This window comes from Lithobates pipiens, unplaced genomic scaffold, assembly GCF_037356315.1.
Source record: "Lithobates pipiens isolate NorthernLeopardFrog02 unplaced genomic scaffold, aLitPip1_a1.2 Scaffold_25, whole genome shotgun sequence".
In the NCBI taxonomy this organism is placed as follows: domain Eukaryota; kingdom Metazoa; phylum Chordata; class Amphibia; order Anura; family Ranidae; genus Lithobates; species Lithobates pipiens.
Window position 1 is genome coordinate 52,897,791 of NW_027507787.1, and position 24,540 is coordinate 52,922,330.

At 49.5% G+C, this 24,540-nt stretch overlaps 1 protein-coding gene across 6 annotated transcripts in view; it reads right to left on the reverse strand.

The window, feature by feature from the left end:
• SEC31B (SEC31 homolog B, COPII component) overlaps positions 1 to 16,057 on the reverse strand; it is a 360,793-nt gene extending 344,736 nt beyond the window's left edge. For 4 of the 6 annotated variants that reach the window (XM_077454445.1, XM_077454444.1, XM_077454442.1 and 1 more), the window contains exon 1: positions 15,909 to 16,048. The gene's annotated coding sequence lies outside the window, so the exon portion shown is untranslated. Of the gene's footprint in view, positions 1 to 15,908 lie in introns of all 6 variants that reach the window. The other 2 variants (XM_077454443.1, XM_077454446.1) reach the window with 2 other exon arrangements.
• Positions 16,058 to 24,540: the final 8,483 nt, after the last annotated feature.

A 24,540-nucleotide genomic window follows, 5' to 3' on the forward strand; every position in this document is an offset into this window, starting at 1 on the left:
CAGCAGCTCCGTGACATACAGCGCTGACAGCAGCTCCGTGACATACAGCGCTGACAGCAGCTCCGTGACATACAGCGCTGACAGCAGCTCCGTGACATACAGCGCTGACAGCAGCTCCGTGACATACAGCGCTGACAGCAGCTCCGTTACATACAGCGCTGACAGCAGCTCCGTGACATACAGCGCTGACAGCAGCACCGTAAGCAGCCCCAGGAGGAAGTCAGCACAGCACAGGGATGGTGTGATCCCCTCATAATAAGAACCCCCAGGAGGAAGTCAGCACAGCACAGGGATGGTGGGAGCCCCTCATAATAAGAACACCCAGGAGGAAGTCAGCACAGCACAGGGATGGTGGGAACCCCTCATAATAAGCAGCCCCAGTAGAAATATGACACCGCTCAACCTCTTCAAAGAGGAGGGTAGGGGCATATAGTACGGTGTGCTTTTTTGGGTCAGGGAAGTGAGCCAAATGAATTAAGAAGGTCTGTGTGCTTGATTCCAAAAATTGTTTATAGACATATACATGGTCTACTGATCACATGTGTTGAATTCCTCCGAGATCCATGCCTCATTCATTTTTAGAAATGTGAGGTAGTTAACACTGTGGTGAGCTAGGCGAGTACGCTTATCGGTCACAATCCCCCCTGCTGCGCTGAACGTCCTTTCGGACAGGACACTGGATGAGGGGCAAGCCAACAGTTCGATTGCAAATTGGGCAAGCTCTGGCCAGAGGTCAAGCCTGCCCACCCAGTAGTCTAGGGGTTCATCACTCCTCAGAGCGTCCACATCGGCCGTTAACCCAATGTAGTCGGACACCTGACGGTCTAGGCGTTCCCTGATGCTGGATCCGGATGACACCTGTCGATGGGTCGGCTGAAAGAATGACCTCATATCCGAAGTCACCAACACATCTTCAAACCGGCCTCTTCTTGCAGGCGCTGTTGGATTGGTACCCGCAAATCCTTCTCTGGGAGTGGGAATTGCTCCTCTGCCAGCGCACGCAAAAGCAGAATGCAGCATTTCTCGAAGCAAGGCCTGGAAGTGCTGCATTCTGACAGCCCTCTGCGACGGCGGTAACATTTCCGCCATTTTGTGTTTGTACCGGGGGTCTAAGTACGTTGCCACCCAGTACTGGTCCTTGACCCTCATGCTTTTTATACGGGGGTCCCTATTAAAACACTGGAGCATGAAGGCCCCCATTTGCACTAAAGTGGAAGCGGTGTGGTGGCCTGGCTCCTGCTCATCATCCAGGATAATGTCGTCCTCTTCATTCTCCTCTCCCCATCCTCGCACAACAGGGATCCCAGAAAGGTTTAAAGCATGCTCTTCTTGCTCCTGCTCATCCGCCCCGGCACCATCCTCCTCTGACTCCTCATCAGACTCCTGTTGTTGACTTGTCTCAGATAGAGTAGCCCCCCCTGGGAATTCATCCAGCATTGCGACTTCCTCATCTTCCCGCTCCTGCTCCTCCACAGCCTGATCAATGACACGACGCAATGCACGCTCCAGAAAGAAGGCATAAGGTACCATGTCACTGATGGCGCCATGGCTGCGACTGACCAGTTTGGTGATCTCCTCAAATGGCCGCAGAAGTCTGCATGTGTCGCGCATGAGCAGCCACTGGCGCGGTGAAAAAAAACCCAGCTCCCCAGAACCGTTTCTTTCGCAGAGTTCATACAGGTAGACGTTAACTGCACGTTTCTGCTGGAGCAGCCTATCAAGCATATAGAAGGTTGAGTTCCATCGCGTCGGGCAATCGCAAATAAGACGTCTGACCGGCAGATGGTGTCGCCGCTGAATGTCAGCAAGGCGAGCCATGGCCGTGTAAGATCTTCTGAAATGGGCCGAGATTTTCCTTGCCTGCCGCAAGATGTCCTGGACCCCAGGGTATTTGACAAGGAATCGCTGCACGACCAAGTTTAAGACGTGTGCCATGCACGGCACGTGCGTGATTTTGCCCTGTTTCAATGCGCTAAGCAGATTGGCACCGTTGTCACACACCACTTTACCAACTGTCAAATTGAGCGGTGTTAGCCACTCATCTGCCTGTGAACGCAAAGCTGAAAGGAGTGCCGGGCCAGTGTGGCTCTTTGCTTCCAGGCACAACAGACGCAGCACGGCATGGCAACGTCTCACCTGGCATGTGGAATAGGTTCTGGGGAGCTTGGGCGGTGCAGTGGAAGAGACGCTAGCAGCGGAAAAGGAGGAGGCAGCTGAGGAGGAGAGGGAGGAGGATGGAGTAGGAGGAGGAGAAGAAGAGTCAGGCCTGCATGCAATCCGTGGCGGTAAAACCAAATCTACACGGGTGCCACGGGTTACATGCTTGACGGCCGTCAGAAGGTTCACCCAGTGGGCAGTAAAACTGATATACCTTCCCTGCCCGTGTTTGCTAGACCACGTGTCTGTGGTCAGATGTATCTTGGCACCGACACTGTGTGCCAGAGATACATTCACTTGCCGCTGAACATGGCCATATAGCTCTGGGATGCCCTTCTCTGAGAAATACTTCCTTCCTGGGACCTTCCATTGTGGTGTTCCAATGGCCACAAATTTGCGAAAGGCCTCCGAGTCCACCAGTTTATATGGCAGTAGTTGGCGGGCTATGAGTTCTGACAAGCCAGCCGCCAACCGTTGGGCAAGAGGGTTATCCGGCGTCATCATTTTTTTACGCTCAAACATTAGGCCCACGGAAGCCTGCCTTTTTGCAGAAAAATGTGAGCTTGGCGTGATGGAAGGTGGAGTGGAGGACAATTGTGAGGAGAGAGGAGAAGGAGAAGTAGAAGACGAGGCTGGACGGTGAGAGCCTGCAGTGTGGCTTTGTGTGTTCCGTTGCTCCCACTGGGCTCGGTGATGGCTGCTCATGTGCCTTCTTAAGGCGGTCGTCCCTAGGTGAGTATTGGGCTTACCGCGACTAACGCGTTGACTGCAAAGATTGCAGATGGCAACGCTATTGTCAGCAGCGGACACGTTAAAAAAAGCCCACACTGCGGAGCCATGTGCCGGTGTCCTGGGAGCGCCAGATGTGACCGTACATGGTCGATGACTCGCTCCTGATACATTTGCAGTCTGCTTTGTCCCTGCTGTGCAATGTAAGTCATTGCTGCTTCTCCTCCCTATCTGCTGGTCCATATCTCCCTCTGAACTCCCCTCCTCTTCCTCTCTTGTGGGCACCCACGTGACATCACTAGACACGTCATCATCAACGTCACCTTCCCCACCGCTATAAGTAGAGTAGGCAGCAACACCGGGGACCAACCTCCTCCTTGGGCTGATCTGGGTACTGGCGTCAGACTGCTGAGTAGCGCTTGTTGCTACCTCCTCTTCCTGATCCAATACCAAGAGTGGCTGCGCATCAGAAATGTCCTCTTGATATGGATCGGAAAATAATTCCAGTGACTCAAGCGGAAGGTATGTGGTGGTGGTGGTGGTGGTCGTGTTGTTGGTGGTAGTGTCTTTGGGGGTGCACATAGCAGAGAGTGAAGAAGAGGGTGCAGATCGAGAGGATGAGGAGGGTGCAGAAGAGTAAGGCTGAGCGAGCCACTCAACCAAGTCTGGTGCATCCTTTAAAGTAATTGAACGCACCTTCTGCAACTTCCCACTTTGGCTCAAGCCTGTTGCTCCTGCCCTACCCCTACCACCCCTGCGGAAGGGCCTGCCTCTTCCTCTGCATGTCATTTTTTAAATGACCCTGTGACAAAACTCTTAGTCCCTATACCGCTGAAGGACTGCTGCAGTATAGGTGAGCGGTCAGCAGTGGTGCACGTCAACCCTATCTATTGTGGACCTATAGCGGTCCTTACAGAACAGCAGACTGTACCGCACTCAAGCCTATGTACCGTAGCACCCTATACCAAGTTACCAGTCCTTATAAGAACTTTTGTGGACCAAGCAGGTTGTGTATTAGTGTTTAGCAGACTGTACGTCAGTCCCTATACCGCTGAAGGACTGCTGCAGTATAGGGCAGCGGTCAGCAGTGGTGCACGTCAACCCTATCTATTGTGGACCGATAGCGGTCCTTACAGAACAGCAGACTGTACCGCACTCAAGCCTATGTACCGTAGCACCCTATACCAAGTTACCAGTCCTTATAAGAACTTTTGTGGACCAAGCAGGTTGTGTATTAGTGTTTAGCAGACTGTACGTCAGTCCCTATACCGCTGAAGGACTGCTGCAGTATAGGGCAGCGGTCAGCAGTGGTGCACGTCAACCCTATCTATTGTGGACCGATAGCGGTCCTTACAGAACAGCAGACTGTACCGCACTCAAGCCTATGTACCGTAGCACCCTATACCAAGTTACCAGTCCTTATAAGAACTTTTGTGGAACAAGCAGGTTGTGTGTTAGTGATTAGCAGACTGTACGTCAGTCCCTATACCGCTGAAGGACTGCTGCAGTATAGGTGAGCGGTCAGCAGTGGTGCACGTCAACCCTATCTATTGTGGACCGATAGCGGTCCTTACAGAACAGCAGACTGTACCGCACTCAAGCCTATGTACCGTAGCACCCTATACCAAGTTACCAGTCCTTATAAGAACTTTTGTGGACCAAGCAGGTTGTGTATTAGTGTTTAGCAGACTGTACGTCAGTCCCTATACCGCTGAAGGACTGCTGCAGTATAGGGCAGCGGTCAGCAGTGGTGCACGTCAACCCTATCTATTGTGGACCGATAGCGGTCCTTACAGAACAGCAGACTGTACCGCACTCAAGCCTATGTACCGTAGCACCCTATACCAAGTTACCAGTCCTTATAAGAACTTTTGTGGACCAAGCAGGTTGTGTATTAGTGTTTAGCAGACTGTACGTCAGTCCCTATACCGCTGAAGGACTGCTGCAGTATAGGGCAGCGGTCAGCAGTGGTGCACGTCAACCCTATCTATTGTGGACCGATAGCGGTCCTTACAGAACAGCAGACTGTACCGCACTCAAGCCTATGTACCGTAGCACCCTATACCAAGTTACCAGTCCTTATAAGAACTTTTGTGGACCAAGCAGGTTGTGTATTAGTGTTTAGCAGACTGTACGTCAGTCCCTATACCGCTGAAGGACTGCTGCAGTATAGGGCAGCGGTCAGCAGTGGTGCACGTCAACCCTATCTATTGTGGACCGATAGCGGTCCTTACAGAACAGCAGACTGTACCGCACTCAAGCCTATGTACCGTAGCACCCTATACCAAGTTACCAGTCCTTATAAGAACTTTTGTGGAACAAGCAGGTTGTGTGTTAGTGATTAGCAGACTGTACGTCAGTCCCTATACCAATGAAGGACTGCTGCAGTATAGGGCAGCGGTCAGCAGTAGTGCACGGCAACCCTATGTATTGTGGACCGATAGCGGTCCTTACAGAACAGCAGACTGTACTGCACTCAGGCCTATGTACCGTAGCACCCTATACCAAGTTACCAGTCCTTATAAAAACTTTTGTGGACCAAGCAGGTTGTGTGTTAGTGTTTAGCAGACTGTGCGTCAGTCCCTATACCGCTGAAGGACTGCTGCAGTATAGGGCAGCGGTCAGCAGTAGTGCACGGCAACCCTATGTATTGTGGACCGATAGCGGTCCTTACAGAACAGCAGACTGTAACGCACTCAGGCCTATGTACCGTAGCACCCTATACCAAGTTACCAGTCCTTATAAGAACTTTTGTGGACCAAGCAGGTTGTGTGTTAGTGATTAGCAGACTGTACGTCAGTCCCTATACCAATGAAGGACTGCTGCAGTATAGGGCAGCGGTCAGCAGTAGTGCACGGCAACCCTATGTATTGTGGACCGATAGCGGTCCTTACAGAACAGCAGACTGTACCGCACCCAAGCCTATGTACCGTAGCACCCTAGACAGACCAAGTTACCAGTCCTGATAAAGAGCTTTGTGGAACAAGTGAGTTGTGAATGATTAGCAGACTGCAGCAGAAGGGCAGCAGTCAAGTATAATATTCTTTCTATATTTGGAAGAAAGAATATTATACGTGTACAAGCCTATTACCGTACCACTGATACCAGTCCTGAAAAGAACCTTTGTGGAACTAATAGTAACAGCAAGTCTTTAAAATTATCCTCACTGCCTGACACACTGCTTCCTGCCTGTCCCTATACAAATTGGCAAAAAAGAGTAGGCTGGAACGATTAGCTGGAACAGCTCTTTTGTGGACCTGATAGTAACAGCTAATGATGATGATGATGATGATGATGAAGAAAGACTAATCTGGCTGAGCTGTCCCTAAAATAGCAGCATACAGCGCTCTGTCCCTTTATCTAAACTGACAAAAGAAACTCAGGCTGCTGACCTAACACCTATACCAGTCCTGAAAAGAACTTTTGTGTACCAAATAGCTAGCGTTTTCTCTGTCCCTACTCCACACAGGATCCTTTCCCTACAGTGACAGAAGAAAGAATGTAAAATGGCCACCGGATCGGGTGTATTTATAGGTTAGGGGGAATGTCCAAGTGTCCATGAGCTGTCATGTCTCAATTGGTTGTCCTGTAACACATGATAAACGTGTCACGAAAGGTTAAAGTTCTTGTATACATTAAACACGTAAGTCCGCCGGGGCGAACGACGGAAAAAGGCGTTCGAACCCGCGGACGGCGAAAGTCGGAAATTCGCCGCGAAACGACCGCCGGGCGAACCGTTCGGCCATCACTACTCATGTATACACACACACACAAACACACACACACACACACACACACACACGTTGGTTTCTTCTGTGTCTTTTACTGCCTTCAGCCTCAGATACACATTGGATGCTCATAAAAACATAGCTGTGGCTGTTCAGCTGGAAACTAAAATTGTGTTTTACTGCTGTACACTTGTTTTACAATTCTAAACACATTTTCCCTATTGCTTTTCCTGCAATGTATCAAAAGGTAAGTGGAAACATGTCACTTTATATACATCTGTCACTGCCATCGCTATTTGACTGCCAGGAAAGAGGATTGAACTTGGCATTTGCTTTCAGCGTCTCCTGAAAATCTACATTTTAGACGACAGATACCATTCATACCTGGGACAGGGACACAGTACTCACAGGGAATCAATAAGCCACAGGCATCAAAGATGGGAATTGTTCAAATAAATCACATTTGTCATGCGCTGACCTAAAGGCAAAAAATCTCACTGCAGGAAATGTACTTTTTTGGCTGGTATAAATAAATTAAAGTCTAACCCTCTGAAGATTTGTTTATCTAACTACAGATTTGAGAAACATACTGCACTCAGAAAGGCTTTTCTACTGGAAGCCACATCTGAGGACTGACAAGTAGTTTATGACTTCTCACTTTTTTTTACTTCGTTGATAATTGTGATTTAGTAAAATGTTATCACTTGGCAGAGTCAGATGGAAATGTTTGGGCTCTACTGCTGATTGACTTTTAAAAGAAATAACACCTGCAAGCCTGCCTGGGGAGAACTGACATTCAATTATGTTAAGCCATAGACGAGGAGCAAAGTGTCCAAACAGACACAAAGGACTATTGACTACAATGAAGGGATTTTAGGACTTCTAGAAAGAAGACACCTGGGTCGCAATACCACACACAGACAAAAAAAGGAGTAGAATCTTAAGGTTTAGGGTTTGGTAACAGGCAGGAAGCCTCCGTTTGACACGTTGTAGGCCCAGGCCAGGTCAAGGTGCTATAACCAGAGATACCACAATGGGATAGATCGCTGTGAGACACTTCTGGGTTGACCCCCTGTGATATCCGCCACTGACAAACCGAAAAAAAAAAAAATGTAAAAACACAATGCCCACCAACCCACCTTCTGAGGACTCCCCTATGTCCCTCGCTGGCATCCAGAATGACAAGCACTGAATTCAGTACCCCAATTTTTGCATCATGATGCGTAGCCTGAGACCATCCAGCCACTGGACAGCCAACAAGAAGTGTCAACTTAACCAAGGCAGTAACATGGATGCCCCAAGAATGACCCTTTCCTTCAGCTGTCAAGACCGCTGAATACTTAGGACCCGGTACATCACACGACCATAAATCAAGGTAAAGCATTTTAGGATTTTTAAAGAGGAGCTGCAGTCTGCCTCAAAAAAATAAAAATACTGTATATAAAAGACAAAGACACTCACCTGTCCAGGGATCCAGCGATGTCCTCATCCAAGCCAATTCTTCAATCGGCTTCAGGTGCAGTCGCCGGCTTCTTAAAGTGGTTGTAAACCCTTACAAACCACTTTGACCTACAGGTAAGCCTAGATTAAGGCTTACCTGTAGGTCCAAGAAATATCTCCTAAACCTACACGGTTTAGGAGATGTTTACTAAAGACAGTCACCGCTGTCGACGACGCATGTGCCATAGACAGCGGCGCGCAGGCGCACTATCGCCGTTAGCAGCATGCCGCTGCTAACGGCGATATGCTGTTAGCGGCGGCTCCCGTGCAAATGCGCAGGAGTGACGTCATACCCGGAAGAAGACGGACGCTCCGGACTACAGGGGACAGTGGTGACTTCGCTGGCTCCTGTGTTAGGTAAGTGACACATAATGGACTACTATGCGGTGCATAGTAGTCCATTATGCTTTACCTGTGCAGGGAATCAAACTTCTATAGTTGGGAAGATACTGGAGAGTTCAATAAAAAGACCACATATTCTTGCTGGAAAAAAAAAAAAATATGTAAGCAACAGACAGCATGGATTCATGAAAGACAGAAGTTGTCAAAACAAACCTAATTTCTTTCCACGAGGATGTAAAGTAAAACCTTGGACAGAGGGGGGCTGTGGATGTGATATACTTGGATTTTGCAAAAGTGACACAGTTCCCTACACACAGCTCATGTGTAAGGTAAAGTCTACAGGCCTGGAAAGATCAGTTTGTAAATGGATAGAAGACTAGCTAAAAGACAGAATTCAGAGAGTAGTGGGTAATGATTCTTACTCTGAATGGTCCAAGGTTATAAGTGTACCAAGGTTCAGTGTTGAGTCCCTTACTTTTTAATACCATTATAAAATGATACTGGGTCCGAGAGAAACAGGAAAACGGTCCCTGAAGCTATGGGTACCCCACTGTACCCAGGGTCCTTCAGCTCTTGGGGGGGGGGGCTCTTCCCTAATCTGCACCCCCCCCCCCCCCGTTGCCTGGCACCCGGGGGGAATATCAGCCCACGGCTTTGGGTCTTTAAGAAAAAAAAAAGTGAATTGAAGTGGGGAAACACAATCAAAAATTGAGGAGCACAGGGAGGGTGGGACCAGTCATCTCTCAGGGAAGACGACTTGAGAAAATGACATGCCGAATGTGGCATGCAAGGGGGTGAGGAGTCCTTAAAGCGAAAGTTCCACTTTTGGGTGGAGCTCCCCTTTAACCTCCCTGGCGGTATGATTCAGTCTGGATTTAGGTGCTGAAAGCGGTACATTAATTTTGAATGGAAATTTGGTGCCTTATATTGTAGTCCTGTAATTCTTAGGAATAACTCTCTTAAATATGTTCAAACCAGAGTCTAGCAGACATCCTGGGTATGATAACGTTTATAATATAATAAAAAATATTCAATAATGTAATCAAATCCTAAAACACTGAAAAAGGGACAGTTTCTGGTTGCTATCGACAATCTCCAAATTCCAGGCAGAAAAAAACAGTATTTATAATATAAAAGTGCATGCAGGGCACTGCACAGACCACTATGGACAAAGGGGGTGTGTAATTTTGTAATACAGTACTGTAATCTGTAAGATTACAGTGCTGTGTGTGTTTTGTGTACTTTTACTTTTTTGAATTTGCTGCCGTTCTCCACTCCCCTGCGTTGTAACGTCGCAGGGAACGGAGCTCGGCGGCATTCGGCACTGTGAATCGAGCGGAGGACAGCTCGATCACACAGCGCAGGGGACATCGCTGGATCCAGGGGACAAGGTAAGTAAGTCTCACTGTGTCCTCCCCTGCATCCAGCGAAGCGATCCCGAGTTACCGCTCCTATCAGTAAATTCCTAACCCGAGCCAGACTCAGGATTACCGCTAGGGGGGTTAAGGTCCTGTGACTTTGTAGAGGCCGATCTGCTGACAGCCTTAAACTGGAATTAAACCCTCCTATATTTTACAGCCAAGGAAGCTTCTGTTCGGTCTGCAACTGCCATGGTGCTGCATGTCATCAATTATGACTCCAGCCATTTAATAGCTTGACAGTTTATTTGAGGACACAAGCAAATGTGACAGTTAGCAATTTCAGGAATGTTAGCTGTTAAATCGATGAGTTTAGTTCTGCTTTAGGATTAAGGCCCCTTTCACACTGGGGCGATTTTCAGGCGCTACAGCACTAAAAATAGCGTCTGTAAAAAAACGGCCCCTTTCACTCCAGTGTGAAAGCTGGAGGGCTTTCACACTGGATCGGTGCGCTAGCAGGACGGTGAAAAAAGTCCTGCTAGCCACATCTTTGGAGCGGTGAAAGGAGCGGTGTATTCAGTGCTCCTAAACATTGAAATCAATGGGGCAGCTGCAGAGGCGCTTTGCGGGCAGTTTTAACCCTTTTTCGGCCGCTAGCGGGGGTTAAAACCACCCTGCTAGCGGCCGCAGACCACCGCTAAAAACTACGGTAAAGCGCCGATAAAAATAGCGGCGCTTTACCGCCAACACCCACACCGCCCCAGTGTGAAAGGGGCCTTATGGCTGTTCAGGGGCTCTGGGCTTCAGCAAAATGGCAGCCTCCAGCAAGAAGAGACAGGAGCAAGGTTGGTGGTAATTTACAGCACACATTCATTTTGGTAGCATAATTATTAATGTGGAATTTATATCCCTTGCTGAAGAACACATTCTTTTTTTTGTCAAGTTGTTAAGTTTAAAGCAGAACTTTATCCATATCTTCATGGTTGGCAGGGCATTTGAAAAAGTTGCTATGTATATGGTGGCTCCTTTAGGGAAAAAGCAGCAAAAGGTAATACATATATAGTGGTTTGTATGCGACTACTTCTCTAGGTACCCAGAAGCTATTCCTCTGTGCAGTATCACTGCAAGAAGAATGGCAGATGGAAGTATTGAAGAAACTAAGAAGTTTTGCTGGCCAGCATAGACAAGGAAGAAAAAAAAAAAAAAAAAAAAAAAAACACACAACTTTCTAAACAGGAAACCTTAAATTAAAAACAACCTCTAGGAAGACGCATTACCTGGTGGTCTCTTCAGCTCTAGAAATAATTTTTGGATCATACTGGCCTGTATTGTGATCACTCTCTCTGTGCTACTGTTCAACATTACCTTCTTTGCTGGCATTACCATATTTTTGTATTAAAAGCTTCTGTACTATGGCTTACTATGCTCTTCCTGTGTGAGGGTTTATGAGCTATGTACTTGTTATTACACTTTGTAATGCAATAAAACACACACACTCCCATCTAAACTGTGACAACTGTTGCAGCCAAGAAAAAAGGTAAGTATTACTCCTGATTCCTGAAGCCCATTGACTACACATTCATTGTATCCTTGTAGCACACATGGGGCCTCACTGCAAAAGGTAGATGTTGTCCCTGGTGTTAAAGCTGTTGTATACCCCACTTTGTGATTTTTAGCAACAGGTAAGCCTATAAAAAGGTTTACCTGTAGGTAAAATGAATATCTCCTAAACATGCACCATTTAGGAGATATTCCATCTGCATGCTGCCGCCAGCAGCACATGCACTCTCAAGGTCCAACGTATCGTGGCAGAACATGTGCAAATGACGCCATTGTGTCTTCAGCCAAGAACCCAGAAGTAACGCTTGGGGGAACATGTCAGCCCCATCAGCGGTGACCGGGCGTTGTTACTGAGGCTTCATTCTAAAAAGGTATTTCATAATGAGCTAGTATATGGTGCAGAAGGTTGCTCCCTACCAAACAGGGTTCACCCTCTTTCTAAGCTGCAAGACCCCTCTGTCAATAAACCCATCAAATGAGGTGGGCTGCCTGATAGTGCCAAGGTGATGTCTGTAGCTTACAAAGCTCATTGTTTTGGGTCAAGTGTTCCTCCATTTGTCTACATTCCTCATCTGCAAATATTGTGGCATGGGTTGGCTGCCACCTTGCCATATCACACGTTTCCTGGTGAAGGGCACACATGCATGTTAGCCAGAGCGGCTTAGGAAAGAACTGGAGCTATGTCGGAGCTCAACCCCTGCTTGGTGTGGTTGTGTATATGGTCATTGAGCAACCTGGGGAAGGGGCCAACTTATGCTTCTGGTGGGCACAAATGTTCTTTTTCAATACAGTTGTTTGGGAGTCCAGCTGCCTGTATCTTCACTCCGCTTTGTCCAGGATTCTTCATCTTCCTTTATTCAGTATGTTCAGTCTGCTCTAGCTCCAGCCACTTGGATAATAGATATTCCTTGTGCAGTCAAGTTTATTTCTTGGACTGCACCTGGACGTGCAGATGCTTTAGATCTGGGGTGGGGGAAGATCTGAAATGAGGGGGAAGCTCTGCTTTTTTTTTTTTTTTTTCCTTGCACGTCCCCCTCAGATCTACAGAGACTGCACTTCCAAGTGCACTTGTAGTAAAAAGTGGATTTGCCTTTAGTAAATAAACCTCTATATGTCTCATGAGGGGTTCCCCTTACCCATGTCCCTTCTTGTTTCCAGAGTGGGCTCACCCAGTCCTAATATAATGGCACTGAAATCACAAGCAAGGGGGGTGGTAGAGGACTTGTTTGGTGATTACCCTGCGGAAAGGAGGCGATTTCACTGCTATATCTTATCAGATACTAAAAGTTTTTTAAGGTTCCATTCACACTTGTAAAACTCCAAAATCATGCAATGTTGGATGGGTGCGACTACTTGGGTGCAACTTTGGCTTTAACCAATGATAATGGACAACTGTTGCACACATGTATAACATTCAGGTGTGACTTGAGGGTTTTAAGTTGCACAAAAGTCAGACCAAAGTAGTGCAGGAATCTGCTTTAAGGTGCACATATTTGAACGGTTGTCATTGAAAACCATGGGGTGAGACTTGTCATGTGACCTTTAGTGTCCAAAGTAGCATGACAAGTCACACAAGTGTGAATGGAGCCTTATGGTGGTCCCTTGCTCTTTCAGGGAAAGAAGGCCAAAGAAGAAATGCCCTGAGAATCAGGTTACCATTGACATACTTTGCATCCAGATCAAGTTGCCAAAATTCACTTTGCTCCCACCACCATTACAGCAGTTGGTCTCGTCCCGTCACAAAAGTCCACAATATATTTGCCCCATTCACCTTCCCTTAATGAAGGCTCTTGAAGACAGCCAGTCCAAGGAGGCGTGCTGGACTCGCAGAGCCCCACCTTTTCTGAGTACTATAAGATCTGGCCGTGTTCAGCTGGCTAGTGAATTTTAGGAAGTGCCAGATTCTAGTACCATCTCATCTCTGACTTTGAAGGTGATCTTCTTAATGGCCACCCACATCTGTTACAAGAGTTTCAGGATTGTGTTGGTTTGCTTGAGGAAGACCTTTCTACATTCTTGGGCCCAATTATTCCAAAGTCACAATTAGGAGTCCATTTTACCAACTCTACCTACACCTAGTAAGACCCAATCAGCAGGGGTACTTTGGTACCATAGTAAAGCTGATGTCAGCTGATTCCAAGAGAGAAATAGTGACACTGCCATAGGCTGTGTCTGAATAGATTCAGAAGGTAGTTCATTCAGTGTATCTAGCAAATGGCTTATTGATGTCAACCAAGGTTTCAGGCGGCGAGGGGGCGCACTACCTGTGCGGAGGGCGGCGGCAGGGGGAAGCGCACCACCCGTACGGAGAGGGGGAGCGCACTACCCGTACGGAGGGCGGTGCGGGGGGGGGGGGGGCACTACCCATACGGAGGGCGGTGCGGGGGGGGGGGGGGAGCGCACTACCCCTACGGAGGGCGGTGCGGGGGGGGGGGGGGAGCGCACTACCCCTACTGAGGGCGGTGCGGGGGGGGGGGAGCGCACTACCCCTACTGAGGGCGGTGCGGGGGGGGGAGCGCACTACCCCTACGGAGGGCGGTGCGGGGGGGGGGGGGGGGAGCGCACTACCCCTACGGAGGGCGGTGCGGGGGGGGGAGCGCACTACCCCTACGGAGGGCGGTGCGGGGGGGGGAGCGCACTACCCCTACGGAGGGCGGTGCGGGGGGGGAGCGCACTACCCCTACGGAGGGCGGTGCGGGGGGGGGGGGAGCGCACTACCCCTACGGAGGGCGGTGCGGGGGGAGCGCACTACCCCTACGGAGGGCGGTGCGGGGGGGAGCGCACTACCCCTACGGAGGGCGGTGCGGGGGGGGGGGGGGAGCGCACTACCCCTACGGAGGGCGGTGCGGGGGGGGGGGGGGGGGGCGCACTACCCCTACGGAGGGCGGTGCGGGGGGGGGGGGGAGCGCACTACCCCTACGGAGGGCGGTGCGGGGGGGGGAGCGCACTACCCCTACGGAGGGCGGTGCGGGGGGGGGGGAGCGCACTACCCCTACGGAGGGCGGTGCGGGGGGGGGGAGCGCACTACCCCTACGGAGGGCGGTGCGGGGGGGGGGGGGAGCGCACTACCCCTACGGAGGGCGGTGCGGGGGGGGGGGGGGAGCGCACTACCCCTACGGAGGGCGGTGCGGGGGGGGGAGCGCACTACCCCTACGGAGGGCGGTGCGGGGGGGGGAGCGCACTACCCCTACGGAGGGCGGTGCGGGGGGGGGGGGGAGCGCACTACCCCTACGGAGGGCGGTGCGGGGGGGGGGGGAGCGCACTACCCCTACGGAGGGCGGTGCGGGGGGGGGGGGAGCGCACTACCCCTACGGAGGGCGGTGCGGGGGGGGGGGGGAGCGCACTACCCCTACGGAGGGCGGTGCGGGGAGCGCACTACCCCTACGGAGGGCGGTGCGGGGGGGGGGAGCGCACTACCCCTACGGAGGGCGGTGCGGGGGGGGGGGGGAGCGCACTACCCCTACGGAGGGCGGTGCGGGGGGGGGGGGGGGAGCGCACTACCCCTACGGAGGGCGGTGCGGGGGGGGGGGGGGAGCGCACTACCCCTACGGAGGGCGGTGCGGGGGGGGGGGGGGGAGCGCACTACCCCTACGGAGGGCGGTGCGGGGGGGGGGGGGGAGCGCACTACCCCTACGGAGGGCGGTGCGGGGGGGGGGAGCGCACTACCCCTACGGAGGGCGGTGCGGGGGGGGGGGGGAGCGCACTACCCCTACGGAGGGCGGTGCGGGGGGGGGGGGGAGCGCACTACCCCTACGGAGGGCGGTGCGGGGGGGGGGGGAGCGCACTACCCCTACGGAGGGCGGTGCGGGGGGGGGGGCGCACTACCCCTACGGAGGGCGGTGCGGGGGGGGGCGCACTACCCCTACGGAGGGCGGTGCGGGGGGGGGGAGCGCACTACCCCTACGGAGGGCGGTGCGGGGGGGGGAGCGCACTACCCCTACGGAGGGCGGTGCGGGGGGGGGGGGAGCGCACTACCCCTACGGAGGGCGGTGCGGGGGGGGGGAGCGCACTACCCCTACGGAGGGCGGTGCGGGGGAGCGCACTACCCCTACGGAGGGCGGTGCGGGGGGGGGGGAGCGCACTACCCCTACGGAGGGCGGTGCGGGGGGGGAGCGCACTACCCCTACGGAGGGCGGTGCGGGGGGGAGCGCACTACCCCTACGGAGGGCGGTGCGGGGGGGAGCGCACTACCCCTACGGAGGGCGGTGCGGGGGGAGCGCACTACCCCTACGCCAAGCTGTAGTAGCACAGTATAAGTGAGAAGTGTGAGAGTTGCTGACAGCCCCCACATGTCCTCAGGCTCAGCCTATGAGAAGAGTATTGCAGGGAAAGCTCCAAGTCTCCCATGTAAGGAGAACAATATCAGTGCCCCCGCCCATACACTGTGTACACCCCCTCCCCCTATCACTCCTCTCCCCCATTACACTGACAGGCCACAACTACGTCACGGGTCAGTCAGAGAACTCCTGAACAGCCAGGTGAAGCCTCCTTTCTTCCCTCCCACCATTCCCCGAGCCCCGCCGCTCCCACTTACCAGCCTCGAGGATCGCGTAGTGCGGGTTGCTGTGTATACGGCGGCCGGAGCGGGACGTACCGAAGAAAACGCGTTGGAGCTTCCCAGCCTCAGCCCAGCCTGTGCAATGTGCCGGGGCTAGCGGGTCAAGGCCAATGGAGAGGGAGGAGGAGCTGCCGGTGCTGCCATCTGCTGGCCGCCGGAGTGCTGACACCTAGGAGCCGTCCATGTCTGATTTATCTCAGGGGGTCACTACATGGACAGACACTGACTCCCCACTCTCTCTCTCTCCCCCTTTATAAAACAAGGAGAGCATTTATAGGGGGATTGTCTTCCTACACTAGTTCATGTTTTATTATCTCACTACAATTGATTTAAGTATAAGAGGCAATCAGTTAGAACCCCTGTCTAGGTTTTATTTTTCCCATCTGTGTCCCACTGGGAGATTTCCCTTCACTTCCTGTCCCGTAGTCACAACAGGAAGTGAGAGGAAATCCCTCCAAAGTTGGGGAATCCCAGGGTGTCACCTGCAAGATTGCTCCTCTATTGATGTTTTGGGGAGACCCCAACATTTGGGGGTTTTACTTTCACTTTTGATAATAAACAGGACACATGGAGGGGGATCTCCCCAACAGGGGCACAGACAGCAATAAAAACTGACCGCTCTTCTATTCTCTTTCCAATGTATCCAAAACTAACAAAAAAGTTTTGTTCTGCTACTTCAACCACTTCAGCTCCAGAAGATTTACCCCCCTTCATGACCAGGTCGTTTTCTGCGATACAGCACTGCGTTACTTTGACAGCCGTGCGACGCTGTACTCAAATAAAAGTGACGTCCTTTGTGTTCCCACAAATAGAGCTTTACTCTTGGTGGTATTTGATCACCTCTGCGGTCTTTATTTTTTGCGTTATAAACAAAAAAACTGACAATTTAGAAAATGCTTTTTTTTTTTTTTTTTTTGTTTTGTTTTTTACTTTCTGTTATAAAACATATCCAATAAAAAAAATGCAGATCACGGCACCTCAGTGCCGAGGGGTTAAAAATCCTCTGCAGCCATGTGTCTCCTCCATAGATGACAGGACGGGCTATGTGGCTGCTGATTGGTCGGCGCTGCCCATGTGACCAATTAGAATGCTTCAAAACGTCGAGGCATGTTTTGGGCATTCAGCTGAGGGAATTTCTAAGCCCGGACTATACTGGGGGGCCCCAGAACCGGAGATAGCCGCGGTCCAGGTCACCGGGGGGGGGACTTGCGTAAATTCACCTTCAAGAGTTTTCAGGGGATAGGACGCAGCGAATCCGCCGCAGAGACCACTTTTATCTGAAAGCTGACCGCCCCGTGAAGAAGAGGACACCAGCGTTATGGCTGACGTTGTTATGCTGCCACAACAACGTTATTCCTCTTCAAACAGCCGACGTATAACGACAGCGGGCGGTCTGTAAGTGGTTAAATACCACCAAAAGAAAGTTCTATTTGTGTATAGAAAATGATTAACCACTTGAGATCCGCGCTATAGTAAAATGACGTGTATAGCGCGGATCTCAATTTTCAGGACTACGTCTATTGACGTCGTCCCCTTTAAGAGTTCCCCGCGCGCTCCCGGGAGCGCGCATCGGGGAAAATCTGTGTTGGCCGTGTCCGCTGGACACAGCCAATCACAGATCGCTGTAAACGGCCAATCACAGCGGCCGTTTACAGCGCGATCGCCTCCTCCAATGGGTGATGATCTCAAATGTAAACAAATGAGATCATCACCCATTGCCAAACGTGTCTCCTCACACAGCGATAGCGTGTGAGGAGACCGAATGTGCCTTGTGAGTGTAAAATTGTCAGTAAACAGATAAAAACCCCACCTGTGCCCAGATCTACCCTGCCAGTGCCCTGCCAGTGCCCAGATCTACCCTGCCAGTGCCCTGCCAGTGCCCAGATCTACCCTGCCAGTGCCCACCTGTGCCCACCTGTGCCTGCCTGTGCCCGCCTGTGCCCACCTGTGCCCACCTGTGCACCACCAGTGCTCCATCTGTGCACCGCCAGTGCCCGCCAGTGCCCACCAGTGCCCGCCAGTGCCAGCCAGTGCCAATCGGTGCCCATCTGTACCAATCGGTGCCCATCTGTGCCTCAGCAGTGCCCATCTGTGCCGCCTAAGCAGTGCCCATCTGTGCCGCCTCAGCAGTGCCCATCTGTGCCGCCTAAGCAGTGCCCATCTGTGCCGCCTAAGCAGTGCCCATCTGTGCCCATCTGCTGCCTTATCAGTGCACATCCGTGCAATAAATCAGTGCACATCTGTGCCGACCTATCAGTGCCCATCTGCCGACTCAGCAGTGCCCATCTGTGCCGACTCAGCAGTGCCCATCTCTGCCGCCTCAGCAGTGCCCATCTGCCGCCTCAGCAGTGCCCATCTGCCGCCTCAGCAGTGCCCATCTGCCACCTCAGCAGTGCACATCCGTGCAATAAATCAGTGCACATCCGTGCAATAAATCAGTGCACATCTGTGCCGACCCATCAGTGCCCATCTGCCGCCTCAGCAGTGCCCATCTGTGCCGCCTCAGCAGTGCCCATCTGTGCCCCCTCAGCAGTGCCCATCTGTGTAGCCTCAGCAGTGCCCATCTGCCGCCTCAGCAGTGCCCATCTGCCGCCTCATCAGTGCACATCCGTGCAACAAATCTGCACATCTGTGCAATAAATCAGTGCACATCTGTGCCGACCCATCAGTGTCCATTTGTGCCACCTCAAAAGCGCCCATCTGTGCCACCTCAAAAACGCCCATCTGTGCCACCTCATCAGTGCCCATCAGTGCTACAATGGCTAAACGCGTCTTTTCCGCTGAGGAGGCGTACCAAATTATTTCCGCGGCCGACGAGAGCAACGGGGAGCTCTCCTCTTCCGATTCCTTTTCGGATTCGGATTCTGAAGCCGACGTAACTTATGAGCCAGTCCTCAGCAGTGAAACACTGACTGATGAATCCGAGGAGGAAGATATCCGGCCCATCAAGCGAAGGCGTTCTAGTGAGGCAGTGCCGTCCACCAGCACCGCAGTGCCGTCCACCAGCACCGCAATGCCGTCCACCAGCACCGCAGTGCCCCAGCAAGAAAGGCCAAGTACCAGTGGGGTGTCATCTCAGCCCCAAAGGGTTAGGAGCCATGCTGGCCTTCCCTATGCCCTTCAGAACCCCTTGTGGCTTCCTCCTAATTCAGGAGAGGCCAATGTTCCCCCTTTCACCGCCCAGCCAGGAGTCCAGGTGGACACGGAGAATTTTAGCCCCATCGATTTTTTTAATTTAATTTTTACGGAGGACATGTTGGCGTCAATTGTGGCCCAGTGCAACCTGTATGCACAACAATGTATTTTTCAAAATCCAACCTCCTATTATGCCCGTCCCTACGAATGGAGAGACCTAACGGTGGAGGAGTTCAAGCTTTTTTTAGGCCTCACATTTAATATGGGACTCAACAAAAAAAAACAATTACGTACCTACTGGTCAACCCACCCCCTCCACCACTCACCGCTCTTCTCCGCGGTAATGCCCAGACACAGATATCAGATGATCCTGAGGTTCTTACATTTCAGTGACAATTCCCAATGCCTTCCACGAAATGATCCAAATTTTGACCGCCTTTACAAAATTCGACCAATACTAAATTATTTTTCAGAAATATTCCCCAAATTGTTTACCCCGGACCAACACATATGTGTGGATGAGTCCCTTATTAAATTTAGTGGCAGGCTTGGGATGAAGCAATTTATGCCCAGCAAAAGGGCCCGCTATGGGGTGAAGGTCTACAAATTATGTGACCGAGCCACAGGGTACACATATTCCTTCAAGGTGTACGAAGGGAAGGACACCCAGCTACAGCCCCCTAATTGTCCGGATTATTTGGGATCCAGCGGAAAAATTGTTTGGGACCTCATATACCCCCTACTGGATAAAGGCTACCACCTCTATGTAGACAACTTCTACACATCTCTGCCCCTGTTCCACAACCTTCACCGGAAGAAGACGCCAGCATGTGGCACTGTAAAAAAGAACCGGAAGGGCTTTCCTCAAAGTCTGGTGAACAAGAAGCTGCGGAAAGGAGAAACCGCAAGTCTGAGAAACAAGGAGGTTCTGGCAGTGAAGTGGAGGGACAGAAGAGATGTGTACATGTTATCTTCTATCCACAACGATACCTTCGTAGAAATCCCCAGAAGGAATGGCCCCGTAAAGAAACCCAAATGTATTTCAGAGTATAATTTGTTCATGGGAGGAGTCGACTTCAACGACCAAATGATGGAACCATATCTGGTCTCAAGACGGACATATCATTGGTACAAAAAAGTAGTAATTTATTTTTTTCAATTGGCCATTTACAATTCATATGTAATTTACAGCAACGCCACCCAAAACCCCAAACGTTTCTTTGGCTACCAGGAGGAAGTTTTCACAGCCCTTTTATTCCCAAACGGCCCACTAGAAAATATCCGATCAGACGTTGTTAGTCGACTCTCCGAGCGCCACTTTCCGGATAAAATTCCCCCCACACCAGCAGGCAAAAGACGCCAAAAAAGATGTAAGGTGTGTACCAAAGCAGGAGTCAGAAAAGACACATCTTATTATTGTGCACAATGTCCTTCCCAACCAGGCCTCTGTATAGGCGACTGTTTTCGGCGTTACCATACTTCAATACATTTTTTGTGAAGTATGGTAAACATAATCCTCAGTTCCTGCCTTCATACACCTTCACACCCCTTATGCCACTGCCTGCTCTGTAACGGACCCTGGCTTGTTATTTGACCACTCTTATGCCTGCCGATTCTGTACATACCGCTGCCTGATCTGGAACTGACCCTGGACTGTTATTCGACCACGCTTCTGCCTAACGATTCTGTACATACCTCTGCCTCATCTGGAACTGACCCTGGACTGTTATTCGACCATGCTTCTGTCTAACGATTCTGTATATATCTCTGCCTGATCTGGAACTGACCTTGGACTGTTTGACCACGATATTTGCCTGCCTCTTGGACTGATCTTGTATTCTGCAACTGGACTAGTGGGATTCAACACGGGGTCTCACATATGTGAGGGGCTCCAGTATAGTTTTTCTGGAAGAAGAAAACAATTTTCTTTGTTTTCTTATTCCTAGATTAGGGTCTGGAGACTCGGAGGCTTCAAAGAGATTTGGGAGGGAGAAGCCTCTACCCCTATCCCCATTCTGTCCTGAACGAGGCTCTACTTTTGTCTGCTGCCTGTAGGACTTACTGCCATCATGCCGCACTGACCACACCACAAGGACCTGCCTACTACCAGGACCAATATTTTTGGCACTGCTGACATCTCTGCACTAACCCTGGACTGTAATATGGACAGTATCCCTGCCTGCTGCCTGAAAAACAGTGTTCGCTGTTGCTGACCAAGTCCCTGCCTGCTGCCTGGACCAGTGATATCCTCCTGTGGACAACTGCGCTTCTAAAACCACAGGTAATCTTTTCTTTACCCTTTGCTCAGCATAATGTATTTGGGGGTGTAATTCTTGGTATGTGCAGGCTATGTGTCCCTGGAACGCCGACGGTGTTTCTTGCATGTTGCGCCTCTGTATTTGGTCAGGCTGTGTAAAAGTCTCACACATGTGGTATCGTTATACTCAGGAGGAGTAGTAGAACGTATTTTGGGGTGTTATTTTTGCTATGTAAATGCTATGCGTTGGAAATATCTTATAAACGGACAACTTTGTGTAAAAAAAAATGCGTTTTCATTTTTTTCCACATTTTCCGAAAACTTCTGGAAAAAAATGAACCATTGAAAAGACTCATTATGCCTCATAGATTATACGTTGGGGTGTTAGCTTTCCAAAATGGGGTCATTTTCTGGACGTTTCCATTGCCCTGGTGTTCCAGGGCCTTCAAAACTGTAATAGGTGGTTGAGAAATGAAATGTGTAATTTATGCTCCTAGAATGCCTGAAGGTGCTACTTCAAAATTAGGCCTCTGTATGTGGTCAGGCTGTGTAAAAGTCTCACACATTTGGTATCGTTATACTCAGGAGGAGTAGTAGAACGTATTTTGGGGTGTTATTTTTGCTATGTAAATGCTATGCGTTGGAAATATCTTATAAACGGACAACTTTGTGTAAAAAAAAATGCGTTTTCATTTTTTTCCACATTTTCCGAAAACTTCTGGAAAAAAATGAACCATTGAAAAGACTCATTATGCCTCATAGATTATACGTTGGGGTGTTAGCTTTCCAAAATGGGGTCATTTTCTGGACGTTTCCATTGCCCTGGTGTTCCAGGGCCTTCAAAACTGTAATAGGTGATTGAGAAATGAAATGTGTAATTTATGCTCTTAGAATGCCTGAAGGTGCTACTTCAAAATTAGGCCTCTGTATGTGGTCAGGCTGTGTAAAAGTCTCACACATGTGGTATCGTTATACTCAGGAGGAGTAGTAGAACGTATTTTGGGGTGTTATTTTTGCTATGTAAATGCTATGCGTTGGAAATATCTTATAAACGGACAACTTTGTGTAAAAAAAAATGCGTTTTCATTTTTTTCCACATTTTCCGAAAACTTCTGGAAAAAAATGAACCATTGAAAAGACTCATTATGCCTCATAGATTATACGTTGGGGTGTTAGCTTTCCAAAATGGGGTCATTTTCTGGACGTTTCCATTGCCCTGGTGTTCCAGGGCCTTCAAAACTGTAATAGGTGATTGAGAAATGAAATGTGTAATTTATGCTCTTAGAATGCCTGAAGGTGCTACTTCAAAATTAGGCCTCTGTATGTGGTCAGGCTGTGTAAAAGTCTCACACATTTGGTATCGTTATACTCAGGAGGAGTAGTAGAACGTATTTTGGGGTGTTATTTTTGCTATGTAAATGCTATGCGTTGGAAATATCTTATAAACGGACAACTTTGTGTAAAAAAAAATGCGTTTTCATTTTTTTCCACATTTTCCGAAAACTTCTGGAAAAAAATGAACCATTGAAAAGACTCATTATGCCTCATAGATTATACGTTGGGGTGTTAGCTTTCCAAAATGGGGTCATTTTCTGGACGTTTCCATTGCCCTGGTGTTCCAGGGCCTTCAAAACTGTAATAGGTGGTTGAGAAATGAAATGTGTAATTTATGCTCCTAGAATGCCTGAAGGTGCTACTTCAAAATTAGGCCTCTGTATGTGGTCAGGCTGTGTAAAAGTCTCACACATGTGGTATCGTTATACTCAGGAGGAGTAGAAGAATGTATTTTGGGGTGTTATTTGTGGTATGCACATTCCGTGTGGGAGAAATAAGCTATTACAATGAAAATTTTGTGAAAAAAAAAAAAAAAAAAAAAAAATCGTCATTTTGCAAAGAATTATGGGAAAAAATGACAACTTAAAATAACTAACCATGCCTCTTACTAAATACATTGGAATGTCTACTTTCCAAAAAGGGGTCATTTGGGGGGCATTTGTACTTTCCTGGCTTGTTAGGGTCTCAAGAATGGAGATAGGCCTTAGTACATCAGATGTGATCTTTTTTTGCAAATCTTTATGATTTGCACCATAGCTTGTAGACTCTATAAATTTCACACAGATCATATAATATGCAAAAATTTGGGTTATTTTTACCAAAGATGTGTAGTAGTATAAATTGTGGCCCAAAATTTATGAAGAAAAATTGCTAATTTGCTAAATTTTGTCACAGAAACGAAGAAAAATTCATTTTTTTTCAAAATTTTCGGTCTTTTTTCATTTATAGCGCAGAAAATAAAAAACCGAGAGGTGATCAAATACCACCAAAAGAAAGCTCTATTGGTATGAAGAAAAGGACAAAAAAATCATTTGGTTACAGTGTTGCATGACTGAGTAATTGTCATTCAAAATGTGAGAGCACTGAAAGCTGAAAATTGGTCTGGGACTGAGGGGGGTTTAAGTGCCCAGTAAGCAAGTGGTTAAAAATGTATTTGGGTACAGTGTTGTGTGACCGCGTAATTGTCATTCAAAGTGCGACAGCGGTGAAAGATGAAAATTGGCCTGGGCAGGAAGGGGGTTAAAGTGCCCAGTAGACGAGTGATTAAAAAAAAGTCGCACGTTGTGTTATGATAACATTTTTCTAGCGTGCACCATCGGTTTTTGGTAATGATTAACCACTTTTTTGTGATTCGGCACTGCGTCGCTTTAACTGACAATTGCGTGGTCGTGCCACGTGGCTCCCAAACAAAATTGACGTCCTTTTTTTCCCACAAATAGAGCTTTCTTTTGGTGGTATTTAATCACCTCTGCGGTTTTTATTTTTTGCGCTATAAACAAAAAAAAGAGCGACGATTTTGAAAAAATGCGTTATTTTTTACTTTTTGCTTTAACCCTTGGCTAAATGACTAAGCCTATTTCTGCCATTTGGTGTTTACAAGATAAAATCCATATTTTTCGGCTAGAAAATGACTTAGAACCCCCAAATATTATATATATATATTTTTTAGCAGAGACTCTAGAGCAGTGATGGCGAACCTTGGCACCCCAGATGTTTTGGACTACATTTCCCATGATGCTCCACTACACTGCAGAATGCATGAGCATCATGGGAAATGTAGTTCCAAAACATCTGGAGTGCCAAGGTTCGCCATCGCTGCTCTAGAGAATAAAATGGTGATTGTTGCAATATTTTATGTCACGCGGTATTTGTGCAGCTGTG